Source organism: Podarcis liolepis (genome assembly GCF_965112155.1).
Source record: "Podarcis liolepis genome assembly, chromosome: 4".
NCBI lineage: Eukaryota > Metazoa > Chordata > Lepidosauria > Squamata > Lacertidae > Podarcis > Podarcis liolepis.
Genome location: NC_139558.1, coordinates 75,587,635 through 75,606,536, shown reverse-complemented (window position 1 = coordinate 75,606,536; position 18,902 = coordinate 75,587,635). Strand labels below are relative to the sequence as shown.

The 18,902-nt window shown below is 41.4% G+C and overlaps 1 protein-coding gene across 1 annotated transcript in view; it reads left to right on the top strand.

The window, feature by feature from the left end:
• Positions 1-18,902, top strand: part of LSAMP (limbic system associated membrane protein) — a gene marked incomplete at its 5' end in the record, with an annotated part of 219,063 nt that overhangs the window by 60,506 nt on the left and 139,655 nt on the right. The gene's annotated exons all lie outside the window — the stretch shown is intronic.

The following is an 18,902-nucleotide window of genomic DNA, read 5'->3' as shown; positions in this document are numbered from 1 at the left end:
GATAGTTATAGATCTGACTCTCCAAAATGTTCTTTTTTTTTGGGACAGTATGAACCCATTTGTAAATAACTGTCTTTTACATTACAAGGTGTGTTTTTTTCCTTGACCTGTACCAGTAATTTCCTTCCATCTTCAAGGAATGTAATTTTCATACATATTTGCATCCTATTAAGCTTTAGCAAGAAGATTTACAATTTTTCAAAGAATGTAGCAAGACGTGTGCAAATTCAACTTCTGACGGTGCCTACTCTAGCTCCCACATGTTATCAATGCTGATAATCCCAGCAGATGTTGGAGAGAATCAATTTCAATTCAGCAATTACCCCGGACAGACTCACAATTCACTCTTTAGGTGCCATTTCCTTTAGAAATGGATTCCGCTCTTATTCAGATTAGCGAAAAACACAAAATGAAACCCAGACTGTGTCTTCTGACTTCTGTCTTTTTAAGAATAAGAAATTTGACAATATGAGCCAAGGTGTTAGAGGAGATTAATGCTGTCATAGGAGAAATTTACAGAGCAAGAAATACTGTGAAATTAAACAGCAGGCACGGATCGGAAATTAGGAGGGAAATGGATGGGAATGGAAAAGTTGGAGATTAATTTTAGTTTAGTCACCCTTAAATCGGAGGGGGGATTGTCAAATTGTGAGCCAACCTTACAGTTTATACATAGGACTAAGGTAAACAGGGTTTCTGGGAAAGCCTCTCTGATTTTGCATGGCATGCATGCAGGAAGAAACTGCACCAGCTGTACTTTTGCCTGTCTTGCAACTATTAAAGGGCCCTTTCCACTCTTTAAAAAAAACCACCCCACCAAAGAAGCAAAGAATGAAGCAAAGATTATTCCATATGAAACATCTTAGAAGAGCAGTTTTTGAAATCAACTAATATATTTACAGTCCTCATGCAGAATGTCCCAGTTTTAATCCCCAACATCTCCAAATAGGGCTCAGAGAGATCCCGACTAAAACCCTGAAGAGTCACTGCCAATCAGTGAAGACAGTACTGAACTAGGTGGAACAGTGGCTTAACTCAGTGTTTCCCAACCTTTTTTGGGCAAAGGCACACTTGTTTCATGAAAAAAATCTCGAGGCACACCACCATGCCAGATGGGGAAAGGTCACTTTTTACTTATGTAAAAAAAAATAAAAAAATAGTAACAGCATAGAAGGTAATGGTTAGGCTAGCATCCCTCTTCCAAATATGCTAGGTTTTTATTTGCAGGGACTGTTCTACATGGGAAAGCATTCAGCACTGTCATTCTCCCATCTGCCATCTGAATTGGTACTATTCTGGGTCAACTTACTCTGCTGCATGTGTAGATGAAAATGGCACCAAGTGTGGGGGAGGGGGCAGAACAGGTTTCAGATACAGGATATTAAGCATACACGTACTTCAGATTGAACTGGTTGCTTGCTTTGCAAGTTTTCATTTCCCAAATGACTGCCTTGGCAAGCGCAATACCTACCAGGCTCAACGCCGGTCTCGCGCTGCCGCTTCCCGCGCTCTCAAGGACCCGGGAGGAGGAAGGCGTGAAGGGAATCCCGAAGGCGCGAAAACCTCGCGCATGCGCAGGCCTTCCGCCTGCGACAGCCCAGTAGGCCGGCCGAAGCGAGCGGCGATGGGATGTGGGAGGGAGCTCGCTCGCCGCCCCGCGTGTGCCTATGTGGGGCACGTTACAGCCCCGTGACGTCAGCGCAACGCGGGCAGCCAGGCAGGCAGACGGCGAGAGCCCCGCGCTGGGCGGCCTCTCCTCGCCGCCGCCGCCCCGCCTCTCGCCACCCAACTCGCCCGCCTCCCTCCCACGGCACACCAGGCAACGTCTCGCGGCACACTAGTGTGCTGCGGAACACCGGTTGGGAAACACTGGCTTAACTCAAGATAAGGCAGCTACTACCCCTACCAATGCTACTAACATTACTACTACCCCTAAGTAATACTAGTGACAGTGTTACATTTCTATCCCACCTTTTGTTCAAGATTAAGGCATCATGCATGGTATGTTCTGTCCTTTAAACCCTCACAACAACTGTGTGAAGTAGGTTACGCTGAGAGAAAGGGACAGGCTCAAGATCACCCTGTGAATTTCAAGATTGAGTGGTGGTTTGAAACTGGGGTTCCCCCAGCCCTGCTCTGACACTCTAGCCATTCATTACATTACGCTGGTTTTCAGAAGTAGTAGCAGCAGCAGCAGCAAAATGATAATAATCCAAAAGGCCTGGTCCTATCCCATTGAAACAAGCTATATAATAAGCAAGGGAGGGAAATGCTGCCAAGAATAAATGGGGTGGAAGAAGGGAAGCAAGCCAACGAAAGAAATGTGAGCAAAGCAAGGCAGAGAGAATGTTTCCTCCACTGAATTCTGAAGTAACCAGCCGTTCCCTTCGCCGTTGCCAGTACTAGGTGCAACTGTGCCAGCTCCTGAGGTATGATTGGAAATGTGTTCTGTTTCCCACCCCCCTTAATTAAGTTATATGCTTGCAATCTGCTAACTTCCAAGACCTAATTTTGCTCCAAAGGGCTGCTCTCCCACAGCATTTTATTTTCTTCCTCCTTGGAATATTAGTCTTGCAACATTCAGACATCTCTTCTAATGTTACCACGGAAGTCATTCCACATTGCGTACAGATCATTGGTGTGTATTACAGGAGTTAAGTGGATGCTCATTGCTTTGAAAATCTATCCTGGAGCCATCATCATTTCTAAAGTTTCCTGCAAAGTAACCCTTTTTTTCTACTTGGGTATATTTCTGTATATTTCTGGATGACCACCCCTTCGTATCTGCTAAACTCATTTGCCAATATTTAGTTATTCTATGTTAGCAATGACCTTTATAATTGGTCTGTGAATGAAGCATGTGGCTTATTGCACTGATGTCTAAGGATGATACAAACAAAATAAAAATAACAGGACTATAGTGAATTCCAGTGAGTTTAAGTCCCAGCACCAAATCAGGATCAAACTCTGAATGTCAGATAGTCAGTCCCTTCACAAAACATTCAACTACTTAAAATAAAACCACAGCTGAGGTGCAGGTGTTCATTGCTTCTTTTTAGAATTATAAAGTACAGTTCAACCCTAGATGATTAGGAGACTCCCAGTGCTTCACTTCTATCCTAAATGGTGCTTTTATTCTGCCATTAATTGGAAGATAGATAGGAGAAAGTAAAGGCATATCTACATCCCCCCCCCCCGCAACAAAAGTAGGGGGGATTGCTTTCCCCCCTTGTCTTTTCTTTTACCAGATATGCAAAATATACCAGACATATTTTTTTCTCACATCAGCCACCAGTTCCTCTAAGCCCATAAGCTGCCTGTAGCAAGCAGGCTTCCTCCCTGGTGAGATGGTTAAATTGTCACAGTTGCTGTCGACTGTAGCATAAAAGCCTGGGGTAAAGGGAGAGGAGCTGAGGTATGGGGAAAGAAGCCCTTTAATAATTCAGATGGCAAATATCAATGCAAATCAGCTTTAATTCTGGGAGGTATTCTGGTAATGAAAACTGAAATGCCATTTCTCAGAATGACATCAGCCCCTGATTCATTCTTCATGACTGTTCTGCCACTTTTGTACGGTAAACAGATTGGTTTGGGATGAGCAAGCAGAGAAGAAAAACAACCGCACCTACTCAGCACAGTCATTGCCCTCTTCATATTCTGGGATGGTGAGCTTCAAAGCTTGGATGACCACCTTTTGTAGCACGTTCAAGGATTCCATGTTGGGCACAGTGATTACCAAAGCTAATCAAGCCGTGAATATTTCTGTAGCTCAAACGGCAGAACTTTTCTCTGTGGATCAGTCTTGTAATAAGGGTGGGCAGTAGGCAGCACTTGCCAGGGTTCAGGAGCCGACAAGTTTGAGGAAAGACAACTTTACTGCCAGAAATGTAAAAAAAAATAAAAATACACTGAATGTTGAGAAGATATGGGAGTGAAATTGGAGGCTCCTTTCTAGTGGTTGTTGGGGGTTTGGGGGGGAGATAATTAGATGCCTCTATCTTCAGTTGAACTTCAGTTTAAAAAAAACACACCTGTTTTGCCTGAGGCATTCCTGAATTTCAGGTGTTTAGACTAGATGACCATTGGAGTCCCTTCCAGCTGTACATTTCTATGAATCTATGGGTCAAACAAAAAGTTGTTCTATCATGACCTTAAATCCGTATGAAATTCTTTTAGTTAGCTGTGGTGGAGGAAAGAATAGGCACCATATCCAATTTCTTGCTGTGACAGTCAAATTATGGATAGAAGGGGTGCTTTGTCAACAGTAGCCTCATTCTTCCTGTGCACATATTCTAGTGTTACCTCTTTCTAAGTGACTGGATATATATTATGAATATTGTTTAACAGATGGGGTTTCCTCAGCTATTAATTTGCACCTGTATTTTCATTATGCGTTTGCATGCTCTGCAACTTATTGACACTTCCATTACAAGTTCCTTATCTTTTTGTTTTTAAATGGAGTAGTTCCTAAGTTGCTGGGCCGAGATGACATGTTCAGCATTTGCCCCAATTAGCTCCCTGTGTGCTTTCTTGAATCACTATTTGTAGCAGAAAGTCAGCTAAGTAGTTCCACTGCCCTGTGACAGTTAGCCTGGCCTGTTCCCATGCTAGGGACCAGATGCTTCTCCTGCATGAGGCAATGGCTTGTGGTGAAAATGCTCATTTGTGCAAAGAAGATACTATGAGAAAGTGTTCTAAGCAATATATTAAATGTCTAGATAAAGGCCATATCAATATCTACCATGGGAGGCATTCAGGCTCATTAGCATGAGATGTAATGTGAAAATGTCTTACATATGCTATGTATGAACCATAACAGAAATCAGAGCCACTCCATATGTTTACCTACAAGAAAATAGTTAGCTGGAAGATTCCATTCCCATCATTTACTTTCCCAATTCCATTCCATGCAATACCAGTAATAGGACAAACGCTGCACCCAACTGTCTGGGACAGGCAATTCAGTGCAAATCAAACCTGTCTAACTGGGCTTATCAAATATATTTGATCCATCTCTTTTTCAACAGTAATAATTCCTTAATCCCATCTAGATAAAATACATATCCACATAGCAATGCTGGTGTGTGTGTGTGTGTGTGTGTGTGTGTGTGTGCTCAATAAACAATGGACTTAATACAACCTCCCCACAAACTTTGTGCAAATAAATTAGGGTGAATGCTCCATAAACAGATTGTTGGGAAGAAAACCTAAACTTTTATTCAGCATTTATTCTTTTTGGGTCCATTGGGTATTACACTGAAGAAACAATAAATTCTCCCCTAATGTGGTAAGAGTTATGGTCCAGTCCAGGCCAAATCTCGTATTTGCAGGTAATGAGTCATCTGTAAAAGCAAAGAGAAATTCAGGGCACCTTCATTGAAAAAGGGTTACTCTAGTTATCTAGTTTGAGTTTAGCACAGCATTTGAGTCTGTGAGTGTTCAGAACTCAATATGACACTTCGATTAGGCAATTCAATTCACTGGGACAAAAGTAGCTTGAGGGGGCTTGTCTCTTTTTCTTTTATGCTCTTGCAGAGGGAAAAAATCAGTTCTTCGACTTTACATTGCATTCAGAGAAAACTAAAAGTTATGCTTTCCCATACCCTGGACTCCCCCATAAGGCTTAGTATTAACCTGAGATGTCCCCGGGCAATGCAAAGGTCCAGCATAGACTACAGAGTTGAAAGAATCCATTTCTGACTTTGTCCAGCTGTTTCAAGTGGCACTGCTTATCCCTACCTCTTCCTAGTGATTTGATGTAGTTAATTTGCTTCCACATACTTGATGGTGATGCCTTTGCTCAAAGTCCTCTCTTCAAAAGCTTTTTAATCGTGGTTGGTAACGAGTTGCCTCTGATGAAGTTGCCTCAACTCATAGAGCTGCTTTTGGGACCAGATGAAACTGTTAAGTATACCTGAGCCTTAAAAGCTGCCACTGTAATCTGGTGTGCAGTTTTGTAGATATGATACTAATATCCAGTGTGGTGTAGTGGTTAAGAGCAGTAGTCTCGTAATCTGGTGAACTGGGTTCGTGTCTCCGCTCCTCCACATACAGCTGCTGGGTGACCTTGGGCTAGTCACACTTCTTTGAAGTCTTTCAGCCTCACTCACCTCACAGAGTGTTTATTGTTGGGGAGGAAGGGAAAGGAGAATGTTAGCCGCTTTGAGACTCCTTAGGGTAGTGATAAAGGGGATATCAAATCCAAACTCTTCTTCATCCCATATTCTGACAGTACTCTGTCAGTCAACCTTCAAAGCATCAGGCAGGGTCTATATGCCCTGTTGGGTAACACACATTTTAGTATGGTTTGTTGAGCTACAGCATGAAGGATTTTACCAGCAGGCATCGATAAGGAGCATACATAGGTTTTGTTTTTTGTTGCATTGGGTTAGATGCACTTGTATGGTGTGCATTTATAGAAGGCAACACAGGGCATTTCCTATATCTTTTGCTTGATGATACAGTTATATTTGATACCATATTTAAAGATTTTGGAATTTTTAGGCTCTCAGTAAGTGTGGATATTATGATTTTATATTGATGGTCTTTATCATAGTAGCTAGTGCTTTTCAGATTACATTGATTGTCACGTCTTTTGAATTGTTTTTACAGACATTCCCTTGGTAAGGGTATGCATTTGACACCTGGTAGGGAGAGCGGTCTGTGTCAGGGTTGAACCAGAGATTCTATTTGTGCAGAGCATTTGTTCCTAACTAAGTTATGGGTTGTTTAAACCCACTGGTTTCAGTATTGTTTAATAGGACTTAAGACTACAACACACGTGTGTTGTTGTTTTTCTTCTCCTTTTGAGACACTGAATATGCTTGCAAACAGTGTACACCCTTTCCCATCACTAAAGACTAGAAAATCCCTGGTGATACACGTCACATGTATAATATTCATTCAGTTTGAGGACTGATAGTCCATAGGCAACTCCATATATAACTGATACATTGTTAAATGAGTCACACAATATTTAATGAGAACCCTTGTGAAAATCCGGTTCCATTAAAAAAATACTAATTAAAAACAAGTTTCTGACCCTTGTGGCTAGACATATGGATTTAAAAAATGCAGGGTGCACATGCAAAAGGCTTCATTATTGGGGTATGGGGCAAAATTAATACACATTATATAGAAATTTACCACTTCCTCATGTTTTTTTAAACAACAAAGCATGGAGTTTGTGCACTTTTTCAAAAACAAATAAAAATTTCTTAGATAAATGCATAATTTATTTTGAGACGAGATGAATTTATGAAGTAAATTTAAAAGCTTCCATAAATAAGAAAACAGAAGAAAAGAAATGGAGCAAAACATTTAATTACTGCCCTGTCAATGTCTGTTTTTAAAAGCAAATTTCCTATCTTAATTATAATTGCATTCACATAATTGGGATGAGAGATGTCCTTAAAGTTTTTTAAAAGGGTGCAGCCCTCATGCATTCATCACCACTTCTAAATGGTTCCTGAAGATGACCCCCACCCCCCACTCCGTCACAGGGGGGATACTATGTAGCGTCAGTGATGGGATTGTACTGTCCATGATTATGTATTTTCATTCTAAAGGTTTTTGTATATTTTTAAAGAGAGAAAACAAGCCTAACTAGTATCCTCAAAATCTCTCTTTACAGTGAAAAAACTTTAGCACCAATAATGAAAATTTGGTTAGCAAGTGCTCAGTCTTCTCCGATACTTATTTTCACTGTAGTTCAAATCTGTGCTGTCAGAAGGTCAGGGCTGCTTGCACAGGCAATTACTCTGGTCTTCTCCTGGTTTTCTTCCTAGCTGCTCTGAATCCTTTCACTTCTGCTCCTGCTGTGCCGGTTGGTTTATCCAGAACCATGTGATTAGAGACAAAAAGCTCTCTCTAGCAATGGATAGCTGTGCCCAGGAAGACATCATTCATTCACCCCAATTGTGGGACTAGCTAACCTTCATGCATGGTACAAAAATACTGGCACTAGATTCTCCAGCAGGGACTTTGAATTACACAGGAAGAACATCCTTTGCAAACTGAGGGACTAGGGACCTTTGAGAACGTGCAACGTGTGACTACTAAATATGCATAGGGGGAGGCAAGAAGCCTAGTTCCTTACTTACACATGTTCAATGTGCTGACTGTACAAATGCATGTACAGATTATGCACATTGTAGGCTCATCTGCCTATTTGGGTGCCCTGCTTAATTTTAGAGGCTCCATGCATGCACATTGCATGTGTATTGGTTTTGAGCAAGCAGAACACTGAATCTTTGTAGGTTGAGCATGGGGACAGCCTCTCCAATTCTACTTACCAAATGCACATATGCATCAACATACACACACGGAGACTGCGTAAGCACATACTCATTTGTAGTTCAAAAAAGTAGTTTTCTCAACCTCGAATCGTTCATTCATGTCTTCAATATACTGCTTTCAATAAAGATTGATTGCAGAGCCTGCTGTCCACAAGGGTGGGTGTGGTTAGTTGTTATGCATTTGAAAACACTCCCCATGTTTAAGTTACTGACAGTGTTTCCCTTCCTGCACACGCCTCAGGTGAAGGAAGAAGGAAGTGGTGATTGTGCTCTTGGTGTATGCCCATCCACAACTGGGCAGGTGTGCATACAGCTCCCATTGCTGGGGCCACCTATGTCTGTTTTCTGATGGACACATTGCAGGGTACTGCATAATAAATCTGCAATGAGCTTGTATTTTCAGAATGAAACTAGTTTCTCAGTAAGTGCTTTTTGGGGTAAAAAAAGAGCAATAAATCTAGATTGTGTGTGGACTATGTAGAAAAAGCAAGCACTCATTCTCCATTGATTCTATTATAAAAAGTGTGCATGCAGCCACAAAGGAGTGATAGCATGTACTGAGATGACATCCTCTTCTGCCTGCCAACCGAAGCAATTATAAAGGCATATAAAATATCCACTTCTTCAGCAGTGCTTTGTATGTTTAGGGTAACAGATCCTATGCTAGTACCCTCTCTTATGGCCAAAATTTTTTTTACAACGAATATAAAACACATTCATATATGCTATATAAAGAAGTAGGGGGCAAATTAAGAAAGGAAAATGTGTCCTCTGTATTTAACTGCTCCAATTTAAGCATAATTCAACGGGCTTCCCATAAAAATGAAATGGAAAGACTTTGTTCCCTCCCATATCCGTAACGTGTATCCTCTTCTGCTTGAACCTGGCAGGCTTTCTTTTCTCAGCAGGTAGGGGAAGATGAGTTGTTATAATAAGAAGGAAAAGTTTAGGATAGCAGCCTCAGGCATGCTTTCTTAAAAAGAGGGGTTTTTAAAAAATTATTTCATCTCATTTTTAGTTCATTTTCCCCCTCCTGAGTCTCTGGTTCGTTTTCCCTGTATCAAAGCAGGGACTAGTTCTTGCTAGGGTTCCCCCTCTCACACCCGTCCCAGGCACCAGAAAAGGCACTTTCAGCCTTGCCCTGTCAAACACCCCTATGCATGCCTTCCTGATGGTACCCAGGAAGTCCTTGAAAGCTTCTGTATGCTTCTCCCCATTACAAGTTCTCCCCATTACCATGAGCAGCAGCACCCTGAGTCGAAAAGCGACTCAACATTTGCCTGCTAGGTTCAATGTTGGCTAGAAAACATGCTGGCAGGAAGGTTTTTTGGTGTGTGTGTTTTTTGGTTGAAACACATACAGGATTCAGAAATAATTGAGCTGGACTCTGAAGTCTCTGAGGTGCAGAAGGAGAGGAAAGACAGAAAGATTAATTCCCTTCCTATTGGAGAACTAAGGCAGTGTTCTGATTTATGACTCACAGGCTTCCCAATCCCTCTCTAAACTGTGCTCTTAAATATGCCCTCATTTCAGGATGCTACAGTCTGTTATATGAAACTAATGAGAAATAGAACTTTATTTGTCACATAGGGCAGCTTGCAGGAGCCCAGAGAGATGAACTGCGCTTTTGTTTCTGTTACTGAGACCTTGATCAGAAAATCACTTCATGCCTGTTCGATTTTGGGCTCATTCGCACAACCTTTTTTTACATGGGGCAAAGTCCGTATGAGTTAGCTATTTCAGCAGGTCTGGCTTATTGAATGATTCTGCAAGACTGTTTGGTAAAAGGAATAAAACTGCAGACCCCAGATATGCCAATAAACAATTCTGGAGGCCATTACCATAAAGCATAACATCAACAAATGATGCATTTACAGAAATGGGTCTGGGGTTATGAGGCATATAAATCAGATATATTAGATCACAATCCGGCCCTTGTTGTGGCACATGCTGGGAACAGGCAATGGTTCAGACAGAAGGCACTTGCAGAGCAAGGTAGTATTAGATGACCCAAGCAACTAACCCAAGTAGCATGTTCAGAGGAAATGGGATGTTTTCCATTAATTAATGGGAAATGACAGCGGATAGATGGAGGAAAGCAGAGAAAGGGATGTAGTTCTTTGAGTGACAGTGCTAGCATCCAATCGAGGAATTTACCAGACTCACATTTTTACTTCCAACTGCAGTGGTTTGGATGGGGGCATAGAAAGAATATATCAGAATCACTTTCAAGTTTCTCTGCTCTTTGGAAATATGTCTATCTGGCAGCAGCAGCACCCAAAGAGGGTTCGCATCAGTGTTTGGCCATCTCTGTCCCACCAGTGCTAGATGCTCCTGTTTCTATCAGCTTCCACCAGAGCCCCAAGAAATTCACTTATTTTGGCTCTTCTAGATGTTAGTAGTGAAATGCACCTTCTGTGGCTCTGTCCTATGCAGTTCCTCTTGCACAAGGGTGGAGAACATATGACCCTCCAGATATTTGCTGGACCACAATTCCCTAGCCATTGGCCATGCTGCCTGGGGTGGATGGGAGTTAGAGTCCAACACTGGCTGGGTGGTCACTGGTTCCCCACACTTGCTCTAGCTCTGTCCACCTGGTACGGCGAGGGCATCAACCTCCTGCTGAAGGCATATTGAATGATCTCTGCTGTTGCACTTCCAACAAGGGGGTGGGAATGATGGTCTCAATCCCTCCCTTCTCCAGTGAACACCATTTTGTTGTGTGGGCATGCCTAGTTCTCACTGACATTTTATTATTATTATTATTATTATTATTATTATTTATTTATTTATTTATTTATTTATTTATTTATTTATTCATTCCCCAGCCACTCTGGGCGGCTTCCAACAAAACACTAAGATGCAATAACCTATTAAACATTAAAAGCTTCCCTAAACAGGGCTGCCTTCAGATGTCTTCTAAAAGTTTGGTAGTTATTTTTCTCTTTGACTTCTGATGGGAGGGCCTGTACCACTTCAGGCTCTGCATTAAAGAAAAAAGAAAAAACAACTCTCTATTCATATAGAAAACTGGATGTCAAGGATAAGAGTTATAGTCTATGTAGGAGGATTTTTTATTTTTATTTTTTGCATGTGCAGAATTATTTAATCATGTGAAGCCCCTTCTCTAATCTCAAGCTCAGAGACAGATTTGCCACCTCAGAGGATTAAAGGCCAGGAACACGGGAGCTGGAAAAGGTTCATTTTGGCCACAGCATTCATAGGGAGCAGCACAATTAAGAGCCGTTGTTAATACAGGTAATGGGGACCTTGGAAAGGCTAATCTATTGATCAAGAGTGATTTCAATTATTCTGCTATTGAGCAGATTCATGGGAGAGTAGTCAGGAAAGGCAAAAGGGTCCTGGAGGCAAGACTCTCACCTCTTCTGTATTTGTTTTTCTGGGCGTTTGACAAAAATCAATTCCTTGTCCTGAGTTTTCTGCCTGGGACACCAGCCAAGGAAAGGCAGGCAAGCTAGAAGTTCAGACAAGAAGGAAGAAAAGCAAACAGATGCATTGGATGATAAGAAAGCTTTGTGTTCAGCACATCACAGTATGTGCCTTGTGCTTATCCCTTATCAAATACTTATGGAGGTCCAGAGCATTGCTGTTGTCTGCGGATGTAAATGCAGACCAGTGCATGGGATTTTCTTTTCTTTTCTTTTTAAAGATGAGGGCATTTTTTGCTTGGATAGTGTTCCTTCCAATCCAACTAGAGAGTCTAAACAGGAGGAATAGTCCTAACTGAAGCCAAAGGCATCTACCCAGAGATAAATGAGATGTAAGATGGATAAAGCAGATGGACATGTCATTTCAAGCCGGTGGGTCAGTGCTAGGAAATCCATCTGTAGCTGTTGAAGAAAAAAGGTGACTGATGGAGCAGCGAGGATAGGAATAAAGTTCAAGGTGCAAAGAAGATAGATATTAGGGATAGAGAGATCAGCCTAATTCTGTCCCATTTCATTTTCATTGGCATTCAGTCAACCATCTGCTCCATCCTGTTTTACATGGACTTTTAAAAAGAATATATGAAATTAGCCATATTGATTTGCATGCTGTCATAGGGAGGGTTATGTTGTTGTTTTGTTGGGCTGCGTACGTAGTAAAGGGGAGCCACACCGGGGTGAAGGTATCCTCTTTTGTTTCTCCCCATGCTAATTTTGATTTGTTGGTTAGCTATTCTAGTTGGGAATGTTTCCTATACAGCTTGGTACCAGTGGTCTATGTTCACTCCTGACAGGTCCCTCCAGTGTCTAGTAATGATGCTCCTAGCTGCTGAGAGTAGGTGGCTTATGAATTCTTTGTAGTGTGACTGTACATTGTTAGCTTGTAAAATATATAATAGGACCAGTTCTGGAGTTGCTTCAAACCCCTCCCTCTCTCACACACAAATAAAACTCACTGCCATCAACTGAATGCATCCAGCCATGCCCTGGTCTCCCCAATCTCTCTCAGTGCCAATGAAAACTAATAAAATTATAGATGAGGAACCTATCCATGCAACGCTGACACAAAAGCCCCTCACATACACTATGTAAAAGAATGGAAGTTTACTATCCCCCTTCTTTCTCCCCCGCTCTCTCTCCCCACCTTTCTTCTCCCCCAACCTCATACTGCCTATAACAGTAGTGTCTCACGTTGAATGTAACTGATCTTTAGAAAGAACTCTGTGAATTGAAAACTTTTGTTACTGAAGAAAACCTTTAATAAAAATAATTTTTTAAAAAGAAATTACAAAGCATATATGAAAAATGTAAGCATTATTTGTATTAATGTTTATATACGCTTTCCCAAAATAGATATTTTCCAATGCTTTTCAGTCTGCTTTCCCATAAAATATGTATTTTGTACACATTTAAACCATAAAATCCATATTTCCATGCATCAAAACTGCATTGCAAAATCTGGAGACGTGTGAAATCCTATTGGGAGTTCCAGTATCTTAAGGGCACCAAACAAATTCCTTCTTCCTCTCTAACTCTGAGCAAAGGAAAGGTCAATGAATGAGTACAAGAGGTCTTTTGACAACCAGGAGATAAGACTGCATTCATACTGCTTATCCACAGCAATCAGGAAAAAGAAGACCACAGGCCTTTTGTATAGACCAGAGTATAGACCAGAGTATAGACCTTTTGTCTATAGCCAAGATAGCTAAGGAATCCACCCTAGCACTCAGTTTTCACATGCTGTTGGGGAAGCAACTCTCAGGCCAAATCTAGGAGCATACAATCAACAGATCAGAATCTTTGACACAGCCTTCTGTTGCCCACACAACAACCTGGATGCCTAACACAAACTATGTGAACTAGACAGGACATGCAGGAGTGGTGAGGAATCTGAAATGGAAAAAATATGCATGGCATGGAGAAAATGGATGGAGATTTTTTTCTTCCTCGTAATCTGAGGACATCCAATGAAGCTGAATGTTGGAGGATTCAGGACAGATAAAAGTATCGTATTGTTCCGTGTATAACATGCCCCCATGTATAAGACGACCCCTATTTTTTGGACCGCAAAAAAAAAAAAATGGGTTGGGGGGAATTGCACAAAGTTGTTGAACTTTTTTTTTGGAGGGGGGGAGATTTCCCAGAGTTGTTGAGCAAATCACATGCAGCAGGCCTTGCCGTAGCAACCAATCACACATTCAATCTCCTGCTGCCTGCTGTCACCAATCACGTATAAGACGATCCACAATTTATGACTATTATTTCTAAAGAAATAATATCGTCCTATACACGATATTGCATAGTTATGTATGGCCCAACAGACTTTCAAAGAGGTTTTGATAAATTCATGGAGGAGAAGGCTATCAAAGTCTACCAGCCATGATGGCTATAATCTGCCTCCACCGTTGGAGGCAGTAATGCTTCTGAATATCAGTTGCCGGAAACCACAGGAGAGGAGAGTGATGTTGCGCTTGAATCCTGCTTGCAGGTTTCCCATGGGCATCTGTGAAAACAGGATGCTGGATGGGCTATTAGCCTGATCCAGAAAGTCTCTTCTTATGCTCATACTTTTGCAATAGCTTAAATTATTATACACCACCCCAAATTCCGAGCGAGATTCCATGGCTTGCAGGCGCTTACCCAGGGTTCATGTTTTCTTTTGGGAATGAGGCACAGTGAAGACTGTGCTGGATATGTGGTTTATTTACATATAGACACAAGCAGAGCCTACAAAGGACAGGTTCACAGCATTGACACCCCTAAAAGGTCTTCTTTCTGCCATAGCCACAGCCTTGGATTCAAACAGAACTCAGACATTGCACTCAAACGCTGCTCTGACTCTCTCTCTCCAGCTTGCTGCTTTACTTCTAGGTCACATCACAACTTTAAACTCTGGTTTTCTCCTTCTCTCTGTCCGTGAATTGCCCACCCATTAGCCATATCCCACAGAGCATCTTGCTTTGTTCTCCTTACACCTCACCAGGAGGTTAGTCTGACTATTCCAAAAATTAGAGGCCTTGATTAAATTCTGACACTTGCTGGATCCAGGGATTAGAGGAGTCTGGCACACAACTTAACACCCCAAATTCATAACAATACAAACAACTGGTTTTAATCTCCATGGGCCTCTGTTCCCCCAAGACAGAGTTGTAGGAAGCAGATTCTAATAGCTATGAATTTTCTGGTATTCTGAGAAAATAAAATTGCAGCATGGATATATAGGTAAGTGACTCAAAAATTGAAGTACGTTTTGTGATATAATTAGAACCTTCTGGTAGAATAACCACAGCAGTGATGTAGTCATTTAAAAGTTGCTTCACACTGAAGACTGCCTTTCTATTACTGTCTTAGTTTTTTTAAGTGTGGCAATCATACTGAGAGAGAAGAAAATCCCACATCTTTTAGCCTTAAACAAAGTATTATCTATTAAGAAGAGCTACAAAATCAGTTTTTGACCTATCCTATGTTTGGATATACCATATTTTTTGCTGTATAAGACTCCTAAAAAATAAGGGGAAATGTGTGTGCATCTTATGGAGCGAATGCAGGCTGCGCAGCTATCCCAGAAGCCAGAACAGCAAGAGGGATCACTGCTTTCGCTGCGCAGCAATCCCTCTTCTTGTTCTGGCTTCTGGAATTCAGAATATATTTTTTCTTGTTTTCCTCCTCCAAAAACTAGGTGCGTCTTATGGTCTGGTGCGTCTTATAGAGCAAAAAATACGGTAGGTGTTGCTTGGATGAAAATTGGAACACAGGTTTCAATATTCACTGATGCTCTCAAATGCCATTGCAATGAACAGGGTTGGTTGGTCCTACCATTAGCTAGAGTGAAGGCATTGCCTAAGGCAACAGAATTTGGATCCTGGGTGCACATTACTTAAAACAGGGCTAAGTAATTCTTTTTCACAATTGGGATCCAAGCTGGCTTGGGGGGAAAGGCATCAAAATGCAGTAGTGTATTTCATAAGAAACAGCAGGATAGATGTGGATTGTGGCTCTTGTCATGTGTACTCTTAATTCCAAAGCTAGTGGTGGGAGGGCACCAGATGTAGAGTAAATAGGAGTGTGTGCACAGCCTGGGTGCCATGAAAAGGCAGAAAATTGTTTGCTGTTTTAATTTATTTTTTATTGCCAGGGAGGGGAAGAGACGCTTGTGGAATTTTCTGCTTCGGGAGCCGAAACAACTTGGCCGGCCTTAGGTTCTGTACTCCTTCACTTGAAGCAGCTGCAATTTGCTGCTCTGCCTCAGGCAGGGAAAAAGTATTGGGCTGACTCATGCTACATCTGCTCTGGGACTTGAGCAATTTTAAGAGGACAGTAGACAAGTCACAGATATAGGGAGGAGGTATCTGAACCAAACTGGAAGGTCCAAACAGCCTGGGTACAAGACAAATGTAATTAAGGGAAGGAGGGGGGAAATAGTGAGCAGCTATCATCAAGGGAGCTTCTTAATTATCAGTCATAGGAGTTATTTCCCCAAGGGTCAGGGAAGTGAAGAATACAAACAAAAGAGTGTTCTTTTAGGATATGGCTAGGGAATTGGTATTTAATAGAGCCAAACAAATGTATGCAGCATCAAATTCTGAACTTGATATTATATAAGGGTAAAGTGTGATAATGAATACCTCATACTAACCTTTGCCAGCCTGATGCCAACCACATGTTTTGAATTACAGTCCCAGCTTACACAACTATGCTGGCTGGGAGTTATAGTTCAAAACAGCTGGAAAACATCAGGTTGGCAAAGGCTGCCTTATCCTGTATGTTGCTAGTAGCATTCCTTTTGTATGGTTCTTTCAGGATTGGGGGAGAAAATTCAATTCAAGTTCACATTCAATGGTGAACCCAACCTAATTCGCACTTTCTGAAACAATAGCCAAACCAAAGCTCAACCATCCTTCAAAATGTGTGCTTCTCCAAATGCCATTATCCAACCAAGTAATATGCAGCACAAAGATGTACATGCTAGGTTAAAGTGCACATAGAAAATTATATATTCATGAATATATATATATATATATATATATATATATATATATATATGCGGCATACTAAACTGTATTATATTAGGGAAAATTGATTTGCAAAAAATGTGTACATAGGGCAAAATGGAATACAAAAATGTGTATATTTGAAGAAATTTGCACTAAAATACTGATGATTTCCATGAGGACTTAAAAAAAAAAATACCACAAGCTGATTTGAAAATGTGAAGAACTGAATTTAAGATTGGACAAAAAATAAGAAACCGATGGAAACTGAAATTGACAGATTCACCCATCTCTAGGTTCTTTGAGAGACACTCATGGCTCATGAATCAGTTCAGATATGGTTATTTGTGGTTCACTGTTACTTGGTATGCACTTGGTGGTATTAAAGCATAAGAAGACACCAAGTGATCTATTGGATCACATTGTGAGCCAGCATTCTGATTCCAACCACATTCCAGGATGGATTGCATCCCAGGATGGATTAAGAACCAGGACTATTGTAGTCCTCTACAAAGCTCTCCACTTTCACATCTGAATATGCCATTTTCTATAGGTTCTTTTCTCCACATTAGGTTCTCTGTCATAAGGGCAGATAGGAAAACACTAGTGGAAATGGCAGGGATTAAGCTGAGAAGCCTTGTGTTTGAATGCTACCACAGCCATGATCTCACTTGGTTCCCTTTGGAAGTACTAAAGCCCTATTCACTTGTTACCCCCTCCCACTGCATGCATGTAGTGAATGCGTAACAGAGAATAAAAACATTCATGGAGGAAAATCAATGGAAACAAATCCTGATTGGGTGCTGATCTTTCTTTCACTCACTCACTCTCTCTCTCTAACAGACAAACACATGCATACACACGCCAAGGCCAGGTTAATGATTTCCTTGGAGACTTCTGGGATCAATGAATGGAGTTTGTTTTAAAGGAATGAGCTTTGTGCTGGAGGTTTTGCAACTTGTGCTAATGAGAGGCTGTCTATCAAACTTAAGTGGCATCAAGTGACTCAGAACAAGAGCTCTTGGGCGTTAAATGGTTCCTACCAAATACCAAAGCCATTATCGTGATTGGCTGTTATGGCCCTCTAAACAGCAAAAGTGATTAAATTGGTCGTTATGAAACCCTGAAGATGCATAATTATGAAAAATACAGCTTGAGTGCAAGCGTATTTTCATCTCTAGGCTGCTTTCTATCTCAAAGAGGAAGAGATACCAGAATGTTTTATATGCAGAAGTTGTATTATTCAGAGGTTCAAGGACCAGAAAAGCCCCTTGAGCAGCACAGAAGGTTTACCAAGAGGAAGAGAATTCATACATTGAGTGTGCAGTCACAACCACAGTTCATCTACGGCCAGTGATTTCATTATCATACATGTGATCCCCAGGCGGTTACCCATCCAGTCACTGTCCAAACACAGACCAGTGTCTGATTTCGGATGGTGTGGGTGGCTGCCCTGCACAGGACGCTGAGTCAAGGGGGCTAACAACAACAACAACAACTAGTACCTACTGAGAAGATCCATAAAAAGCAACTGAATCAAAAAGAATTATTGTGAAAATAAGAAATATGAGGGGAAGGAAAATTTGTCCTTTCTAAGAGTGCCATATTACCAAAGTCTGTCCCTGCACAGACCACCTTAGCTTCAACATACCATGGGAAGCTGAAATGGCCGTATTTTACGCTCCATAAGACACACCGGACCATAAGACGCACCTAGTTTTTGGAGGAGGAAAACAAGAAAAAAAATATTCTGCACAGCGATCCCTCTTGCTGTTCTGGCTTCTGGGATAGCTGTGCAGCCTGCATTCACTCCATAAGACGCACACACATTTCCCCTTACTTTTTAGGAGGGAAAAAGTGAGTCTTATAGAGCAAAAAATACGGTACATTTATATCCTGCCTTTCCTGAGGCAGAGTTCCTACCCAGGTTGCTGCATTATGTAAATAACAATTTACAACAGCATCACAAGGTTGCTGTTCTCCCATGTGACTGTTCTCCCATGTTCCAGAAATAAATAAATAAATAAATTCTGCTGCGATGCACTACCACATAGCCTACTGCCATGTACTGCAATATAGCTTGACCACAGTGATTCACACGTTGGCAACGTCACCACTTGAGTACTGTAATGTGTCCTGAAAGCTGCATCTTGTGCAAAACATAGAGG